Below are 19,982 nucleotides of genomic sequence, written 5' to 3' on the forward strand. Positions count from 1 at the left end.
AAGATATACAGCATAAACTGCTGGTAGTGTAGGGAGGTCCTTCCTCAAGAGGACCCAGCCTGCCCTTTATTCAAGCAGTTCTTGATCTATAAAGAGGCTAAAGTCTGGAAATTGATTGAGGGGCTGTGATTCTCTGTGTTTATTGTTAAAATTAGTCTTTTGTCCATTTGACTTGGAAGTTTTATGCTTATATAAATTAGGTAAGAGTGCAGTAGATTTCTTCTCAATTTCGCTTCTAGGAACACTGTGATTAATTAGCCAATGCCAGAGCTCTACAGGAGTCAGACTATTCTTATTGCTGCTTTGCCTCTGCTGTTCATTACAGTAGCTATGTACACCTTGCCTTTGATGGGTGAGTGCTGCAACTTGGTCCCTGAAGCCTCAGGATCCAATTATTCCCACTGTATTTAAATTTTGTGGTTGAGTGACTGTGGTTCACACTCTTAGATCTGACATACAGAGAATAGCAATTACAGGGCTCTTCAAAGATGCAAGTCCTACCCTCCCAAATCTATTCCACAAAGCACTGATCAAGGGTATATCTTCCGGACCCCTCCAGCTGGAATTAGTAGATCTAAAGTGACTAATTCACTCCACCATCTCATTTTCTCTAAGCCTTTGGGTTCCTTCCACTACATTAAACCAAGGGAGATCAGACATTTCTAGCTTGCTCACAGTGGGCAATCTTTTAATTCATATTTCAGCTAACCAAAAAAATAAAGTATCAGAACCTTTTTTAACTCCCTGAGCTGCAATGTTAAATGCAGAGTCCCTACTTAGTGGGCCCAAATCAATAAATTCAGCCTGATCAAACTTTATGTTTCTTCCACCATAATCCCACACCTTTTATATCCATTCTTGTGCCTGTTCTCCAGATACCTGCTTATATAAATTCGAACACTCAAGCAGTTCTTTTTTGACTGTATTGCACCTCCTCATGGGTCACACTCTGAACCTCACCTCTAGGGGTGAAAAACTGAAAGCTTTCCTTCTAAAATTAGGAACAAGGCAATCCCATTCTTGTTACTTCTAGTCAACACAGTACTGGAAAGAATAGCCAGAGCAATTAGCCAAGAAAACAATGTATCAGAATCAGAGAAGAAAAACTAAAATTGTCCCAGATTGCAGATAACATCATCTTATATGTAGAAAATCCTAATGACTCTATGTAAGAACTGTTGGAACAAATATACAAATTCAATAAAGTTGCAGAATACAAAATCAATAGACAGAAATCAGTAAAGTTTCTATATATTAACTGTAAACTATGAAAAGTAAATTAAGGAAATAGTCTCTTTTACAATAGCAACAAAAATAACAAAATACTTAGGAATAAACTTAACTGAAGATATGAAAGACTTGTACACTGAAAACTACACAACCTTGATGAAATAAATTAAGAAAGCCACAAACAAATGGAAAGACATTCTGTGGTCATAAATTGGAAGACTTAATATTGTTAAAAATTTCCATACTACCCAAAGAGATCTGCATATTCAAAACAACCCTATCGAAATTCCAACAGTATTATTTTTTTACAGAAATAGAGAAAGCAGTTCTTTCAATCATATGGAATCACATAAGACCACAAATAGCCCAAATTAATCTTGTGGAAAATCAAAGCTGGAGGTTCACCCTTCTGATTTTAAATTATGTTAGAAAGCTACAGTAATCAAAACAGTATGGTGCTGGCATAAAGACAATCATGTAGGCCAAGGGAACAGAATAAGAAGTCCAGAAATAAATCAGTGCATTTACAGTCAATTGTTCTTCAACAAAAATACCAAGGATATACAATGGAAAAAAATAGTCTTTTCAACAAATATTGTTGGGAAACAGCAAACTAAAACTATACCTAACAAGACACTATTTATAATGGCTCAGAGATATTAGTGCCTTTACTTTTTACTTTTTCCTATCTACATATGAACCGACAAAGGCAAAAAGAAATTAAGTTATTAGTTCCTGGTCATATAGCTAATGACTGGAAAGTTCTGGCAGTATTGACTGAGATATAAAAATATTAACCATTATACTCTACTACCTCCCAATATCTCTTAGTATCCTATAGAGCATATGTTTTAATCTTGATCTTCTGTCGAATTGTTTTAAAAATCCGTGACCCTTTATTCTTCTCTACAAATGCTTGACTCACCTTACAAAGTCCAAGAAATAAAAATAAGAATTTTGTTTGAAAGTATATGACATATTTACATTAGGGAAAATTAGCATCATTTGGTAAAGAGGTTACCCATCATGGATGAGGTATTCCTTCCAATTATCCAGGTCTATTTTTATATCTTAAATTATTTTATAGTTTTATCTATAGTGACCTTACACATAATCTGTTGTTTGTTCATGAGAAACATATATTTATTTTTTGCTGTAATGTTTTATAAGATTCATTTCTTCATTACTAATTGACTGTAATTAGTACAGAGAAAAAGACTATTAATATTTAAATGTTTGTTATATGTTCAGCCATTTTTAAAAACTCTTTTTTTACTATTCTTTTAATGGTTCCCTTTGATTTATGAACATAAGCATATAATATCAGTCACTATCTTTCAGTAATACTTTAGTTCTCATTATTTAATTGAGTCTTATTGGATCCAGACTTGGAGCTCAGAAAGTTTGTGCATTCAGTATCTGCTTATTTTGTTTTTTAATATTTCTTTTTTGAGCTCTTGTCAGAACCTGCTGATCTCTTCCATTTTTTTCTGTCTTCGTAATTCCAAGTTGTTCACTATCATCTTCTCATCACTTGTTTTTACTATTTTGAAAGATTTTTCTAATCTTCCTAAAACAAATCTTTATTAAGTAAGCATTTATCAATAAGTGTTTTTGAAGATCTCGAGTGCTAATTTTTTTCCAGTTTTCCCCGTCATTTCTTCATATAACAAGAGCAAACAGACAAGCAGCATACTTACCAAGCTTGCTGGAGTTGTATCTGTTGGGGAATCCTTAAGGACATAAGTGTTGTAGGAGGTACACATGTTCCTCAGAACTGCTTGCATACAGGGCAATACAGAGACCTGGACAAGACATCACACTCAAGGAGATGTTCTCCAACCTGGGTGTTATGGAGTTGCATAACAAGGGAGACACTGGCCACAACCTTTATAGGATCAGGAAACATAGTGTAATAGTGACAAGTGGCTCATGTCTATAATCCCAGCATTTTGGGAGGCCGAGGAGGGTGGATCACCTGAGGTCAGGAGTTCAAGACCAGCCTGGGCAACATGATGAAACCCTGTCTGTACTAAAAATACAAAAATCAGGTGGGCGCAGCAGTGCACGCCTGTAATCCCAGCTACTTGGGAGGCTGAGGCAGGAGAATTGCTTGAACCTGGGAGGTGGAGGTTGCAGTGAGCTGAGATGGCCCCATTGCACTCCAGCCTGGGAAACAGAGTGAGACTCCCTCTCAAAAAAAAAAAAAAAAGGCTATCTTCCAACTTTTATGGTTGCAGCTGTATGATATGTGTACTGGTGGCAGGATTCCCAACATCAGCATTGGGGGAAGAGGTATGTGAATGGACCTCTCTGAATGGTTAAAAAACTGAAGATCAGCATTTATCAGTGAGATTGCTACTTGTATGAGTCAACTTAACTGAGCCACAGCATGTGCCGATATTTGGTTAAAGTTTATTTTTGAGTGTGTCTGTGAGGATATTTCTGGATATTAACATTTGGATAGCTAAACTGAGTAAGGCAGATTGCCTTCCTAGTGGGGAGAGTCTTATACAATTCACTGAAGGTCTGAATTCTCTCTCTGACTGAGTCTTTGAGCTGAGATATTGGTCTTCTCATGCCTTTGAATGCTGACTCAGGCCTACACTAACCACTCTCCCGCTTCTCAGGCCTTTGAACTCAGATTGACACTACATCATCAGCTCTCTGGGGTCTGGACTTCTCAGACTCTATGAATAGGATGAACCTATTTCATACACCTCTCTCCATCCCTCTATCTCACTCTCTCCATCTCTTTCTCTCTCCCTCTCTCCATCTCTCTCTCTCTCTCTCTATGTATATATATATATACATACACACACACACACACATAGCCGAATGTCTCTAGGAGGTTATACACCAGTCAAACCCTGCCATCTTGCCTCCTTTTTTTTTTTTTTGTATTATTCTGAGACAGAGTCTCACTCCGTGCCGCAGGCTGGAGTGCAGTGGTGTGATCTTGGCTCGCTAAAATCTTTGTCTCCCTAGCTCAAGTGATTCTCCTCCCTCGGCCTCCCTAGTAGCTGGAATTACAGGTGTGTGCCACCATGCCCAGCTAATTTTTGCATTTTTAGTAGAGATGGAATTTCACCATGTTGCCCAGGCTGGTCTGGAACTCCTAAGCTCAGGCAGTCCACCAACCTTGGTCTCCCACAATGTTGGGTTTACAGGCATGAACCACTGTGTATGGCCCCATCTTGCTTCTTAATGCACATGTCTGGACCCACTTCCCAAACTCCTGAGATCTTATCGGGAAACTGCTGATCAACAGTTTCAGGTGTTTTTATCTATTGGGAGACTACCCTTCTCTGCAACTGGCCGCAACCAATTAATACTATTTTATGAAGAGACAGTGTAACAACCACCTGACCATCACCTGATAGTTGCGTGACATTTCTTGAGGGGTTGGGGGAGCCCTCTGCTGCCCTGCTTATGCCTGACTAGCTACCTACTGTAACAATGAGGACAGATCCTTCATGAATAGCTTGTCACTCTCTGTGTGGTTATGAGTGAGTTCTGTCTCTGAGTTCAAGCAAACTCTGTTTAAAAGTGAATGGCACTTTCTCTCTCGCACCTGCTACTGCCATGTGATGCCATCTGCTTCCCCTTTACCTTCTGCCATAATTGGGAGCTTCCTTAGGGCCCCATCAGAAGCAGATGCCAGCACCATACTTCTTGTACAGTCTGTGGCACTGTAAACCACAATAAACCACTTTTCTTTATCAATTACGGAGCCTGAGGTTTTTTTATAGCAATGCAAATGGACTAACACACTTGTTCACCTCCCAAAATGATCCTGAGCCCTCTAGATGGGGACATATCTTCTGGGTATTCAGGTAAGAGCCATACCAACTACATTGCTCAGAGAACAAGGCTTACTTTGATTTTTTCATAGCGTTTTAAGGTATAAGTTTAAAGTTATCTTGTGTGTATTAGATAAAAGAAATGTAGATATGTTAATACAATTAAGCTGTACTATTATACATGTGTTTTCTTCCTAACAAATATATCACAAATTAAAATTGTACTCAAATAAACAAAGAAAGTGGAACATAAAGATCAATCTAGAAAAGAATGTGAACTATTTGATTTTTGGCAAAATTAAACAGCTTTCTAAAATCATTTAGTATCTCATTCTTTAAATGTCACTTATCTGAAAATATTCACAGAAATTATTCACTCACCCAACTCAACATCAGTTCATATATTAAAATTATTTTTGGATTCCTTGAGCTTAATTACTTACATATGTGAAATTAGGCTAGAATTTGCCTGGACTGTTGAGGCCTTATCACTTGGTAGTCAAGCTAATGTTCGTCACCTTTCATCCCACTCTGAATTAATTTGATATGGAAGTAAAAAGAAAAAAATGAGAGTGGATCATGAAAAAGTAACATGATGAAAATGAAGAGATGATGGAATATAATTTCAGGGGTTAGTAAGAGGAAAACAAAAACTGAAAAGAGGTTTCAGAGGTATCAAGGCCAACACTGACCAATGACTGCATAATTCCTGGGCTGCCAGCAAGTCAGTGATCCCAGGTTTTAATTCCATGAATGAAAATGTCACTACTCAGGAGGCTAAGGCACGAGCATTGTTTGAACCCAGGAGGCAGAAGTTGCAGTGAGCTGAGATTGCGCCACTGCACTCCAGCCTGGGTGATAGAATGAGACTGTCTCAAAAAAAAAAAAAAAAAAGTCAGTTACAGTCATAAAATTGTTTTCAAATGACATTTGTCTATGAAACCTTATATATTTCTTCTTTCCAAAAATGTAAGCATTTTAGAATTACATAATAATCATTGATTATAAGCAGTCCAAATAAGAGAGACTTTAAAGTACCTAGGGATTAGTTTTCCTTTATAATCCTTGGGGAAATTATTCTAAAACTAAATTGCTTCCAATCATTCTGAACCTTTTTCTTTAATAACTAGATATTTACTGTAAAATCATTCCAAACCACTTCTGAAACAAAGCAGCAGCCCAAACACTTTTGGCTCTGGTTTAGTATCTCATCATGATATAATATTTGTATTACCAAATAATAAGCCTTCATTATCCAGAGGATTACCTGCCTACAACATGATTTATTGACTTAACGTGTATTTATAGTCCATACAAATATGTGTGTTAAAAACCCATCTTTCAGAAGACAGAACTTCTTTGGGGAAATCTTCACTTTCTCCCAGATGCCAATGCTCATATATTTTTGAAGTGAACAAGAATTTGCTAGAGAAGTTTTATTGTCTCATAAACAAATAATCCATGAAATTAGAAAATATATACAATTTTAAAAAAAGGAAAAATCTTTATGTAATACTTATTGAATTCAACCAGAATTTTTACTGGAGCAAAAATTATAATGCTAATAACATACGTTAGAAAATTATCTAGCATAAAACAAATTTGCTAACATAGTCAAATTACTAAGTTCAGAAATGAAGTATAAACTCAAAGAAAAATACAATAAGAAAAGTAAAATGAATAATGAACAAATAATATAATTAAATAGAAACAATCAAATAAAAATATGACTCTCTAACATGGCTAAGAAAAAATAGGCTTCTAGGAAAAGTAATCAAGAGAGAAAAGGAAAGAAAAAGTCATATATTAATAGCCAAAACTGAAAAATAGGGCAAGACCACTAATGGATTAAAATATAATTAAAATATAAAAGTAATTAGAAAATATTATGATCAACTTTGTGATAAAGAGAAAATCAGCCATGACTTGTATACAGCCCTCAACCAAAACTGACACATGCAGCTTTGAAAATTTGTATTGATCTTTAACTCACAAATTTCAACAAGTCAACAAAATAAAGCAACTAAATATAAACCAAGCTCACTTGTTTATATAAATTTTTAACAAAAAATTTAAAAAATACTTCTTATTTCGTATAACACAATCCATAAGATTTTTAAAAATTGAAAAAAATCCTTTCCTTAATGTGTGTGGCTTATACACAATTACATTATGTGACTACATAAATACATAGTTCTTAATGCTAAAACCAGTTAAGTGTTTCCTGGGAAAAGAAAAAGAAAAACATAGGCTAACCTTATGTATATATGCAGGTCCAAATTTTAAGTAAAATATTAGCAGAATAAATCTAGAAAAAAATACAGTAAAAATGTAATGTAAAAGAAAAGGAAATGTCCTAACAACCTCTCTGTTACCAGAATGAAGAAAGAATGTCATTAAAAATATAATGTAACAGTTAAATAAATGAATTACTTCTATATATATTGGCACAAATAAATCATAGAAACAATATTAAATTATTGAATCCTGGCATAAAATATTGCACACTATATCTTGCCAAAAATGTAATTTTTGAACATAAAACACACCTGTATGTTAGTATGGATGCATACAATTTCAGTAAAAGGCAAACTAAACTTTGCATGATAAAAACATATGCCCAAATTAACCTCGTCTTTATCTACAGAGAAAGGTGGAAGACATGGAAGGAAATTCTTAACTGTATCTTAACATTACATTCATTTTACTCTCTGAATATATGTAAAGCTCAACTGGCTAAATGTTACCATCATTCATACTTGATGACAGCATAAAGTGAACTGTATCATTAAATTCTGATAATTTGAAATTCTCATCATTAATGAAATGAGATTATAATTATAAAAATAATACAATGTTTGTGATTTTCATAGAAGTAATGAGTTTTGAAGTATAAATTACTTTATAAAAACCATATATTAGCAGTAAAATTATTTCCATCAACAATATATACTGTACAATTTTTTAAGTGGTATAAACAACCCACCGAAATAAGTTTTTGGATTAATTTACTTGTACTTATTATCTCTTCAGGAAAACTCAATTGTAATTCACATTGATAAAAAATTATATTTTTTGTGGTATTCACGAAGATGTTAATTTGTCTAAAGTGAAAGCTCCACACACATCTCCATGCATTGCCCTTATCGTTACTTTTTAAAGACTGACGTAATAATGACACATATTTGTGGTGTGCAATGCCATGTTTTCATACATTATGTAATAATCAAATCAGTGTAATTAGCGTATCCATCACCTCAAACATTTATCATTTCTTTGTGGTGAGATCCTTCAAATTCTGTTTTCTAGCTATTTTGAGACATGCAATATTTTATTGTTGACTATAATCACCCTCCTGTGCAATAAGACAGAATAATTTTTTCTTCCTTTTTAATTGTAGCTTTGTATCCATTGACCATTCTCTCCTCATCAGGTCCCCCTCAACTTCCCCTTTCTGTGGTAACCATTATTCTGTTCACTAATTCTATGAGATCAACTGTTCTTGATTTCTAATAAGAGTGAGAATGTACAGTACTTGTCTTTCTGTGTCTGGCTTGTTTCACTTAACATAATTTCCTCCAAGTTCATCTGTGCTGTCACAAAAAAACATGTTTTTAAAAACTTTCTGGATTAGTACTGACAGAAAGTATTAATATTGGGAATTATTTGCTATGCCACCACTTTATTTGTTTTCCATCATCCCCACCTTATGGAAAGAAAGACTGGAATGAAAGTGCCAAAAAAACCACTTCAGATATTTTTAAAACTTTCTTCAGTAAGTTTATTTACTTACTCTTTAATCTGACTGTATAGGGGATAGGCTATTTGGGGTCTCCCAATATTTATATGTTGAAGTTCCAACCCACAATGTGTCTGTATTTGGAGATGGGTAACTTAAGAAGGTAATTAAGGTTAAATTGGGCCATAGAGTGGGGCCCTAAGTCAATAGAACTTGTGTTCTTATAGGAAGAGGAAGAGACACCAGAGATTTTTCTCTCTTCATGGGCATATTAAAAAGGTCATGTCCATTTGAGGACACAGCAAGAAGGTGACTACATGCAAACCAGAAAGAGAGGTTTCACCAAAAGCCAATGCTGTTGACATCTTAATCTTGGACTTTCAGCCTACAGAAGTTAGAAAATAAATGTCTGTTGTTTAAGTCTGTGATATTTTGTTATGGCAGCTCAAGCATACTAATACAATAGGTTTGCCTAAAAGTCAGTGCACTCTACTAATCTATTGAAGACATGCTAAATGAATATTTTCCAGAAACTCTGGAGTAATACACACCTTAGATTTCTAAGACATAACTTTTCATTGTAAATTATATATCAAACAACAGAAGATCATCTTATAAGAGTAAAATTATTTGTGTTTATTTTTCAAGTGAAAAAATATAGCAATTTGTTAATCATACATATAAATCATATGTACAGGTTTTACCTATTATTCTCCAGTGAGTCCAATTCAATTCTGCTCTATTTATATAAGCATAACCTTTAAAAAACTTAGAACTATTTTTATTCAAAGGCACTTAATAATTTACATTATTTTGGTAATTCTGATTCTGTAATAATTTTTAAATATCTGTTACATTCCCCTATAATTTGGAGGTGATTTACTTATTTCCATTTGATTGTCAGTAGTTGTTGAGGTTTAAATAACAAACCATGTGCTATTATTTTAACTCACGACTGTATTTCCCCAAATATTTCAAAAGTTATTTCCTAATTATGTTCCATAACTTCTTCATGATAATGCATTTTACTGGCAGCTTATTCGTGTAGATTATAATTTTAATAACACACATTAAATAAGAAAAAAACTATACATTTTTATGGTACTTTGGAGCAAACATGTTTTTCACATCCACATATTTAATATGTGTGAGTATTTCTATTTGTATTCCATATATTCCTATTATATATTTTATCAACATATTTATAACAATATTTATAATTCACTAGGTTTATTTCTCTTTCCTGGCCTTTACTTCAGCCATTTACAAAGCCATAATTCTCTTCTCCCTCTTCGCAATCTATGGAACTAGAAAGTCACCTCTCACATGAAGCCAACTTTTAAAATTCTACCTCATTTGGATACTATTTTTTCTGTTTTTTAATAATGTTTAGAATCTATAACACGTTTAAATTCCTAACCGTATTTAGGAACATAATCATATATATGTATATATACACATACACACACACACACACACAAACACACAAACACACACACACACGGAAGTTTGGTTCCAAACTAAGAGAAATACTTTATTTATACTTTATGTATTTGATATACACCTAGAAATATTACAGGCAGAGTGTTCATTTCCAGCTCTTTATACATGATATTGTATACCAAATACTATTTGAGGATGTAAACACAAAAATTATATTTAGTCATAAAATAAACATATAAGACTGGAAAAGTCATAAACTATTCCAATATCAAGTGTAAAACTGTTGATTTTTTTGCATTTTCTCATATCTGCTTTTTATTCCCGAAGAAAATTGAAAATTTCTATATTTTGACATATTTGTTTGAATTGCTTAGTAAGGAGAACTGTACCAAGTATCTATCTATTTTTGAGGTATATTTTTCATATTCTTGTATTTATTATAACCTTTCTTCATCATGATATTTATACCTTTAGCTACTTTACCCTGCCTAATCTCTTATATGTCATTTTACTATTTGTTTAAACCCCAAAATTAGGGCTAGGATTAATCAATTTATCATCCCTAAAAGGGAAGTTATTTTAGGCAAATACAGTATGAAATCTGAAAAATAGTCTGTACATTCTTTACATAACCAAAGTAAGATGATTTCAACAAATTGAAGGCAATAGAGAAATTTGAGGGGACATAGTGCTTAAAATCAAAACCAGCAGTTGTAGGAAAGATAGCAAGACTCATTGTGCAGAAACTCCAGTACAAATTTCTCCCCAAAATTCCGTCTTATTTCCTATTCCAAATCTCACTTAAATATTTTTTAAAAAAACTTCTCAAAATTCACTAATTTTACCAAGCCTGTTTCTTCCACAGCTTTCTGTCATTTAATGGATAGCAACATTCTCATTCTGATTGCTCAGGTCAGGATACTTGGAGACATAATTAGCTTCAATCTTTTTTTGTAACAGCTTATATGCAATTCATCTGGACATTTCATTTTCATTCCATTCGAATGGAATGGAATATGGATACATATATATCCATATATATATCCAATAATACATCCATATATATTTATGCCCCAAATAATTTGTAATAAATGAAATGAATGCTTTGCAATAGCAAAATATTATGCTACTTCCATTATTTCTCACAATCTTCACCATTGATCTGCATAAATACACGATCAAAGCAATCTTTGTAAAACATAAGTCAATTTCATGCAATTCCAATAAACATAGCATACCCCTACCTCACCTATATACCAGTTGATTGTAAGGTTCACACACACACACACACACGTATGTTTCCTAGATAGTTTGAGCTGCTAAACAAAGTACCATGGACTGGATGCCTTATAAGCAACAGAAATTTATTTCTGATAACTCTGGAGGTTGGAAGTCTGAGATCAGGAAGCTGGCATGATTGGGTTCTGGTGAAGACCTTCTTCCAGGTTTTAGACTGCCAACTTCTTGTATCCTTACATAGCAGAAATAGGACTATTTAGTTCTCTAGCCTCGTTCTGTAAGGACACAAATCCCATTCAAGAGGGTTCTGTTCTCATGACATAATTATCTCCCAAAGACGCTGTCTCTAAATATCTTTACGTTGATATTAAGGTTTCAGAGTATGAATTTTAGAAATACACAGACATTTAGTCCATTGCAATGAAATAATAGAATAAGCTGAAAAGTAGGTCAGTGAGGGGACTCTAGATTTGTCAGATGCAAAAACATAAACACTAAGCTATCCCAATGCATGTAGACCAGTGGAAAAGCACAATATGTTCAAAAATACACCCAAGTACAGGGGCAATTTTCATATACAATTAAATGACATCACAAATAGCAGAGGAAAAGGTAGACATTTTATTACATGGTGTTGGCCGAACTGGATAGGCATTTTGCAAAACACAAATTGATAAAATTGAATGCCTAAAAAACACATATACCTGAATAAACACTAAATAAATGTTACCTAAATATAAAAAAACCTAAATTATACAAGCAGTAAAAACAAGCTCCATGTGGATTCACTTTTAATCTGAGTGTGAGAGAACAAAGTTAAATTGTAACTAAAAAATTCAGATGCAATAAAGAATATATTCAACTTTATAAAATAATTGCATTAAAAAATTAGAAACATGAAATGTTAAAGTGGAGAACAAAGTTGTAATAAATATAATAAAAAGGGCCAATTTTCTTATTATATAAATAATTCCTTAAATATTGAGTAAAAAATGACTAAACAACTGATCAAAAAATGTGCCGAAGTCATAAACTCACACATATAAAATGAATAGTACATCAACGCACATCCCCATAAATTTTGAAGCGGCTTTTGAAAATTATAAAAAGCGCTCATCACCAGAGAAGTGAAAATTAAAACTATACTCTGATGTTATTTCTCATCTTTCAATGACAAAAATTCAAAACCCTGAAAATGCACTTTATTGGCAAGCTATAGGCTAAGTCACCCTTATACATAGCTAGAGGGGCTGCAAAATTCGTATAACTCCTATGTACAGAATATGACATCTAAAAAACTAAACTTGCAATTATACTTATAACCTAGCAATTCTTTTTTTTTTTTTTGAGATGGAGTCTCGCTCTTGTCGCCCAGCCTGGAGTGCAGTGGTGCGATCTTAGCTCACTGCAACCTCTGTTTCCTGATTTCAAGTGATTCTCCTGCCTCAGCCTCTTGAGCAGCTGGGATTACAGGCAAAAGCCACCATGCCTGGCTAATTTTTGTATTTTTAGTAGAGATGGGGTTTCACCATGTTGGCCAGGCTGGTGTTGAGCCCTGACCTCAGGTGATCCGCTTGCCTCGGCCTCCCAAAGTACTGGGATTACAGGTGTGAGCCACCACGCCTGGCCAGCATTTCTACTTTTAAAAATTACTTTAAATTATACTTCCAACATACAAACACATGCAAAGATATTTATTGTGGCATTATTTTAAACTTTAAAATACTAGAAAGAGTCTAAAAATTTACCTCAGAAGACCGGTTGAAAACTACAATATAGGGAGCAATGAATACTATGAAACTGTAAAACAGGATGAAAAGACTTTTATGAGCTGATATGAAGTGATTTCTAGGACAAAATCTCTTTTTAAAGAAGCAATGTGTAAAATAAAGTACGTATATATTGTACTGCTATTTGTAAGAAAACAAAAAATGTGACATATTATTATGTATGTGCAATCTTTTATTGGAGAAACAAAACCATAAACCATAAAAACAAAACTAATTAAATTTGTAACCAATAAGCAAAGCAATGGTATAGTAGGGATAGAAAAAGATTGAGTCTTTAATTTTTGAACCATATGATTCCCAAATTCAAACAATATAATTAAATCTCAATTATATTAAAAGAAGGGGAAATTAAAATGAACTATCAACAAAACAATAAGTATATGAAATTGATAACATATAGAACATGCACACGCACACACACACAGAGTCATTTCAAGTGTCTTTGACCACAATACTTGGATTATGCTCTCTGTGTGAGATATAGTCTAAGGACAACAATAAAAACCTTGAACTTAGAATGTTGGTTATTGGTAGTGTTATTGGTGATTCAACTCCAATACAATGTTGTACATAATGTAAGAGGAAATTTTTTAACAAATCTGGTTGTAGTTGGGAAATTGGATACTCTGTATGGGAAAAGGGAGCTATAGATACAAACATGGCAAGATGAAAAGGCATATTCCCTTCTGGCAGTGGGAAGGTTGGAATCAAAAGTGTCCTAAAACTCCTAGATGGAATCACGGATGTAGAGATGGCACAGGCTGCTGACAAGACCTAGAAGTAATGACACCACAGTAATAATGAGCATGACTAGACATCTGTCATGCTTTTGTAAATTGTTTGCAAGGCTTCTTTGATAAGTATGTAATTTCAGGTGTAGAGAATAATGAAATACAAACTAACCCTCCAATATGTTTTCTGTGTGTCAGAAACTAAGAATGTGCTCAAAAACTAAAAGGGTCATGTCAAAAAACCTTATTAGATTTATAAATTGACCAAATTTTGTTTGTGGGAACCTCTTTAAGATGGCTTCTGTTTTCTTTCTGAAACTTTTGCCCCAGGATTTTTTCATCAGTTGTCCATTCTGCTTTGAGAGCGCATCCTCACTTAGCCAACTGGCTCACTTTTAGTCTTCGTTCCAATGTTATCTTGCCAGTGAGGCTCCTACTATTTACCCTATTAAAATTTTTACTACCTCCCAGCACTTCTGAGCCTCCTCACCAAGCTCTACTTTTCCATAGCATTTGTAATATTTTTGAAAATAATGTTATTCTGATTGGTCTTTCCTCCCTTCCTCTAATATTATAGAATAAATGACAATAGGGACAGTTATATTTTGCTTGTTTTATACACTGTTATTCACCACACGCTAGCCTTAGCGTAATATTTAGTGCCTAGCCTAAAATACACTCTCAATTAATATCTGTTGAATAAGTTTATTGATTCCTAAATCTGCACTTTTTAGTACATTACAGTCACTTCTTTATATATGATCATTTGCTTTATGAAAAATAAGAGTTTCAGGAAGAAAATTATTTGTGCACAGCTTGATATTCTTAGAGTTATTTTTCATACATTTTCTCTTTCGTCAGTTATTTATCTAATAGGCAATCACATCTTGTCAATCCCTCCCTCCAAATGTCGTTAAATGTGTCATTTTATTTACTTGCTAACACCCACCACCTTGGCTCTGTAGCTCATCATCTTACACCTGGATTACTGAAATAGCCTCTCTTCTGGCAACCATACACAAATCATTTTATGCATCATTCCTTCTTAAATGAGTGTTTAATTTCTCTAAATCACAGCTTTCAAAATGTGACTTCCAATCTCAGAAATTATCAATGACTCTCTAGTCACTTTGGAAATATCTTCACTTTAGCTTTAAAAGCAGTCAAGAATCTGTTTCTACTTATATTTATCTCTCACCCTTGACCCATTCTATACCATTCACTCTGAATGACTCTAGATACTCTGTTTGATTTTACTTAATTTTATTAAGTATTTTGTTTTCCAAATAATGAGGGTGGGGGTGGGAGCGAGAAGGAAATACTCTACCTTCTACCAGCAGAGTTCAGTTATTATAATGGTCTTAAATTACTTTTACAGAGTAAGGAGAATCTAAAATTTCACCCCAAAAATTTTCAAATTGTATAAGTGTACACATACACACACACACCACACAACACACTGGATTCTCCAGAAATCATATCCTCAAATAATGTTCTGAATCCACTTTACTGGAAAATGTGACCCAAAATTATTAGGAATTAGGAAAAGCTTATCAAAGAAAAAGAGAAAAACAATGCAAAAATGCAGTTTGAGTCAGCCACATTTACGGCTGGTTGCCTCTTTTATCTCATGATATCACTTGAGAAGATATATTTAATGTTCCCACGACCAACCATCTGGGGAAAAAAATTGGAGGCACTTATTCATAGGCTTTCATTCCTAGTTGGTAAGAAGTTCTCCTCGTGAATGATTAACTGCCTTGCACTCCCGGATTGCATAGTCCTGATAAAGGGAACAGTCATTTCGCACTAGCTTGAAGCTGATTTTGACCTATGCAAAGTTGGATGTTGCCATATGAATGAAAAGCACATGTAGGTGAGACTGAGAATCACAGTGGAGCACAAGAGCTGTCAGACACAATCCATACCTGCACCATTCAGACCTGTTCTATTCCTCCATTAAATCTTTTTATTTTATTTTATTTATTTATTTTATTTTATTTATTTTATTTTATTTTATTTTATATTTTATTTTATTTTATTTTATATTTTATTTTATTTATTTTATTTTATTTTATTTATTTTATTTTATTTTATATTTTATTTTATTTTATTTTATTTTATTTTATTTTAATTTTATTTGAGAGAGGGTCTTACTCTGTCGCCCAGGCTGGAGTGCAGTGGTGTGATCTCAGCTCACTACAGACTTCACCTTCTGGGTTCAAGCAATTCTGCTTCAGCCTCCTGAGTAGCTGGGATTACAGTAGCCCGGCTAGTTTTTGCATTTTTAGTAGAGATGACATTTCACCATGTTGACCAGATGGGTCTTGAACTCCTGACCTCAGGTGATCCACCTGCCTCAGCCTCCCAAAGTGCTGGGATTTCAGGTGTGAGCCACTGTGCCTGGCCTAAATCTTATCTATATCTGTGGCACTTTAAAACTAGACCTCTAATCTCTTCAAAGATTAAATGTAAGAAAGTTAGTGGATTAAATATTTACTTCTGTAGTTTATGTTGAATATGTAATTAATATCTACTTCTCTCCTTTGTCGCTAATTCTGTATTTCCCTCACAGCCAGACAACACTGTGTCTGGCTGAATATCTTACCTTTTGGTATAACCTTGAACTTAATACCAGAGAGATATGAGACAAGAGTTGCTTTCTCTTTTGAGGATGAAGTTTCTGTAATTTCACATTCTCTGTTACTTTTATGAGCATGAAAGCTTCAAGAAATGCCACAATTAATTTTATGGGTTGAGATTTCTTCTACTCTGTGAAAGTAGTTATAGGTCCTTATGATTATTGGAATCTGCCAGTAAAGTATATTCCTTTCCCTCAATCCTTTCCCTCCAACACTGGTCATTCTTCATCCGGAGGAAACTAAAAGTGATCAAGTGGGCCAAGTGTGGTGGCTCGTTCCTGTAATCCCAGCACTTTGGAAGGCCGAGGCAGCTGGATTGCCTGAGGTCAGGAGTTCGAGACTAGTCTGGCCAACATGGTAAAACCCCATCTCTACTAAAAATACAAAAAAATTAGCCTGACATGGTGTCATGCCCCTGTCATCCCAGGTACTCAGGAGGCTGAGGCAGGGGAATTGCTTGAACCAGGGAGGTGGATGTTGCAGTGAGCCGAGATCAAACCACTGCACTCCGGTCAGGGCGATAGAACAAGACTCCATCTCAAAAAAAAAAAAAAAAAAAAAAAAAAAAAGAGATCAAGTGGTAGCTTTAGACTCAAATTCAGCAGAAACCTTACAGTGCTCCTTGGCAGAAAACACGCAATCTAACAGGACCTCAAATCTTTCAGACTCCCAGTTGCATTGATAATAAACCCAAATATTTCCACTTGATTGTTAAAAGTGTTCTCCATTCTTGTCTGCTTTAATAGCTACAAGAGTGAAAACACCATATACTGCCTGTTGGCTCAGCATCCTGGAGGAGAGCTAGAACCCCTGCAAAGATCTGTGGTGATGTTCTGTCTTAGATGAGCTCTTTAAATGCTGTTTGAGCTCACAGATTGGAGATTTCTACTGACAGCATATGTAGTAAGATAGGTGATTATTTGGCCATGTAACCATTGAAGCACTTCCTTTGATATTGAAAGGGTTAATAACTTACACACAATGTTGTGCACATATCACAGATATAGGGAATTCTTTAAAACATATGTAGTGATGTTTTAAATGTCAGTACAGGCACAGAAAGCAAACTCATTCAAAATTGGTGTCAAGTTGCTGTTTCTTTCAGAAGGGAAGAGGTCTGATAAAATTTACTGTCTACCTTTAGAAATGGTAGTATATTGAAGACATAGTGTTGGTTTCTACTGATGGCTGGTTAGAATACTCACAATGGCAGTAGGCAATTTAGTCTTTATGAGAATCCATGTTGGTGGGCACCTGCACTTCCTTTATCTCTGTTATGGCAAAATGTTTGTGGTCATAGGATTACTGTTCTTTTTAGTTGTTGAAAACCTCTTTTGGTGTGGATAGCTCTGGATAAGCATTACAAAAGACACAAAAATTCTCACATTTTGTGTTCTCTCCACATATCCATCCATATCACTCTTTTTTAGGCTCATCCTTGATCTTTCAATCTTGCTCCCATCAGCCAAATCATTGATGCCCAGATCATTATATTCCATCCAACAACAACACTACCAGTTGGTATCTAAAATTAGCCATGCACACCCCTGAATTCATTGCTTACTGAGATCCTGGTAAACGACATTGTAAAAGCACAATCTTTCTGAGCAGAGCAAACTACTGTCTTACGTAGATTTTCTTGGAAAGTATGGACTTCAATGGTTAGTGGCCTTTTAGATACGGAAGCAAGTTGATGTTAATTGTAAATGTGTGGTTACTAGGGTGAGACTATAAGTGATTGGTTGACCTCTAGAGGCATGTTCATTGGTGTGATGCCATTCCCAACTTGATGACTTTCAAGAAAAAAGGGTTTGGTCGTCTTTCAGAAGCATGTTTCCTGTCATAAACAGTTATTTTATTTTGTTTTGTTTAGTTGCTTTTTGTTTAGGTGGTGGTACAACAGATAAAATGAATGTGGATATGCTGGACACAAACATATCACATTTTTTAAAATTTTTGCTGGTTCTTCTAAACCCTTACTCCACCTCTGTCTCTTTACTATGGTTTTGATTTTGATTTTCTCTTTTGAATATGGGGGTTAGGTTAGTTTTAGAAGCTTTTATTTGGTATTTTTTACAAAACTGTTAATGAAGTTATGTTAAAAATTTATTTTTATCCCTCAATCAACATAACAATATTATAGGTCTTTAAGTAAAGGAAATCTATGATTACATTTTAGAACTCTTACTCTGACTACAAAGCAGAGAATATCTTTCCACACAGCAAATCTTGAAACAATAAAGAAAGATAGAATATGTTTTTGATATTTCAAAAAGGGAAGTCGGTGGATGGAATAGCATAGCAAATTAAAAAAAGTCAGTGACTTCAAAAAATATTTCAGGTTTGATACAGATGAGATTTCATAGTTGATTAAAGAAGCTAACGAACCAAATGAAAATAGCTTATTTCTGTCTCCAAAAACTGGGTGAATGAGACTGGAAAAGCAAAAGGAAGAGAAAATTGGAGAAAGGGTGAAGGGAGCAGGAAGAAAATAAGTTTTGTTTTTGGACATTGCATTAGTTTTCTATTGCTGCTTTACGTGTTAGTCTGCTCTCATACTACTATAAAGGTACTACCTGAGACTGGGCAACTTATGAAGGAAAGAGGTTTAATTGACTTGTACTTCTGCACAACCTCAGAAAAGTTACAATCATGGTGGAAGGCAAAGGGGGAGAAAGTACCTACTTCACCAGGAGAGAGAGCGAGAGACAAAGAGAGAGCACAAGGGAAACTGCCACTTTTAAACCATTAGATCTCATGAGGAAGCCCTCATGTCACAAGAACAGCATATGGGAAACTGCCTCCATCTCCCACTAGGTATCTCCCTGAACAGGTAGAAATTACAATTTGAGATGAGATTTGGGTGGGAACACAGAGCCAAACCATATTATTCTGCCCCTAGACCCTCCCAAATCCCATGTCCTTTTCACATTTCAAAACCAATCATGCTTTCTCAACAGTACCCCAAAGTCTTAACTCATTCCAGCATTAACTCAAAAGTCCAAGACTAAAGTCTCATCTGAAACAAAGCAAGTCCCTTCCACTTATGAACCTGTAAAATAAAAAACAAGTTAGTTACTTCCAAGATCCAATGGGTGAACAGCCATTGGGCAAATGTTTCCATTCCAAATGGGAGGAACTGTCCAAAACAAAGGGGCCACAGGCCTCATGAAAGTTCAAAGTTTAACAGGTCACTCATTAAATCTTAAAGCTCCAAAATAATCTCCTTTAACTCCATGTCTCACATCCAGAACATGCTGATGCAAGGGGTAGACTCCCAAGGCCTTGGGCAGCTCTGTCCCTGTGGCTTTGCTTAGTAGCTCCCCCATGGCTGCTTTCACAGGCTTGTGTCGAGTGCCTGCAGC

At 34.7% G+C, this 19,982-nt stretch overlaps 2 pseudogenes; one reads left to right on the top strand and one right to left on the bottom strand.

Annotated features, from left to right (window-relative positions):
- LOC134757651 (uncharacterized) overlaps positions 1-4,900 on the bottom strand; it is a 43,837-nt pseudogene extending 38,937 nt beyond the window's left edge.
- Positions 1-19,982, top strand: part of LOC134757548 (uncharacterized) — a 373,989-nt pseudogene that overhangs the window by 56,630 nt on the left and 297,377 nt on the right.

This window comes from Gorilla gorilla, chromosome 19, assembly GCF_029281585.2.
Source record: "Gorilla gorilla gorilla isolate KB3781 chromosome 19, NHGRI_mGorGor1-v2.1_pri, whole genome shotgun sequence".
NCBI lineage: Eukaryota > Metazoa > Chordata > Mammalia > Primates > Hominidae > Gorilla > Gorilla gorilla.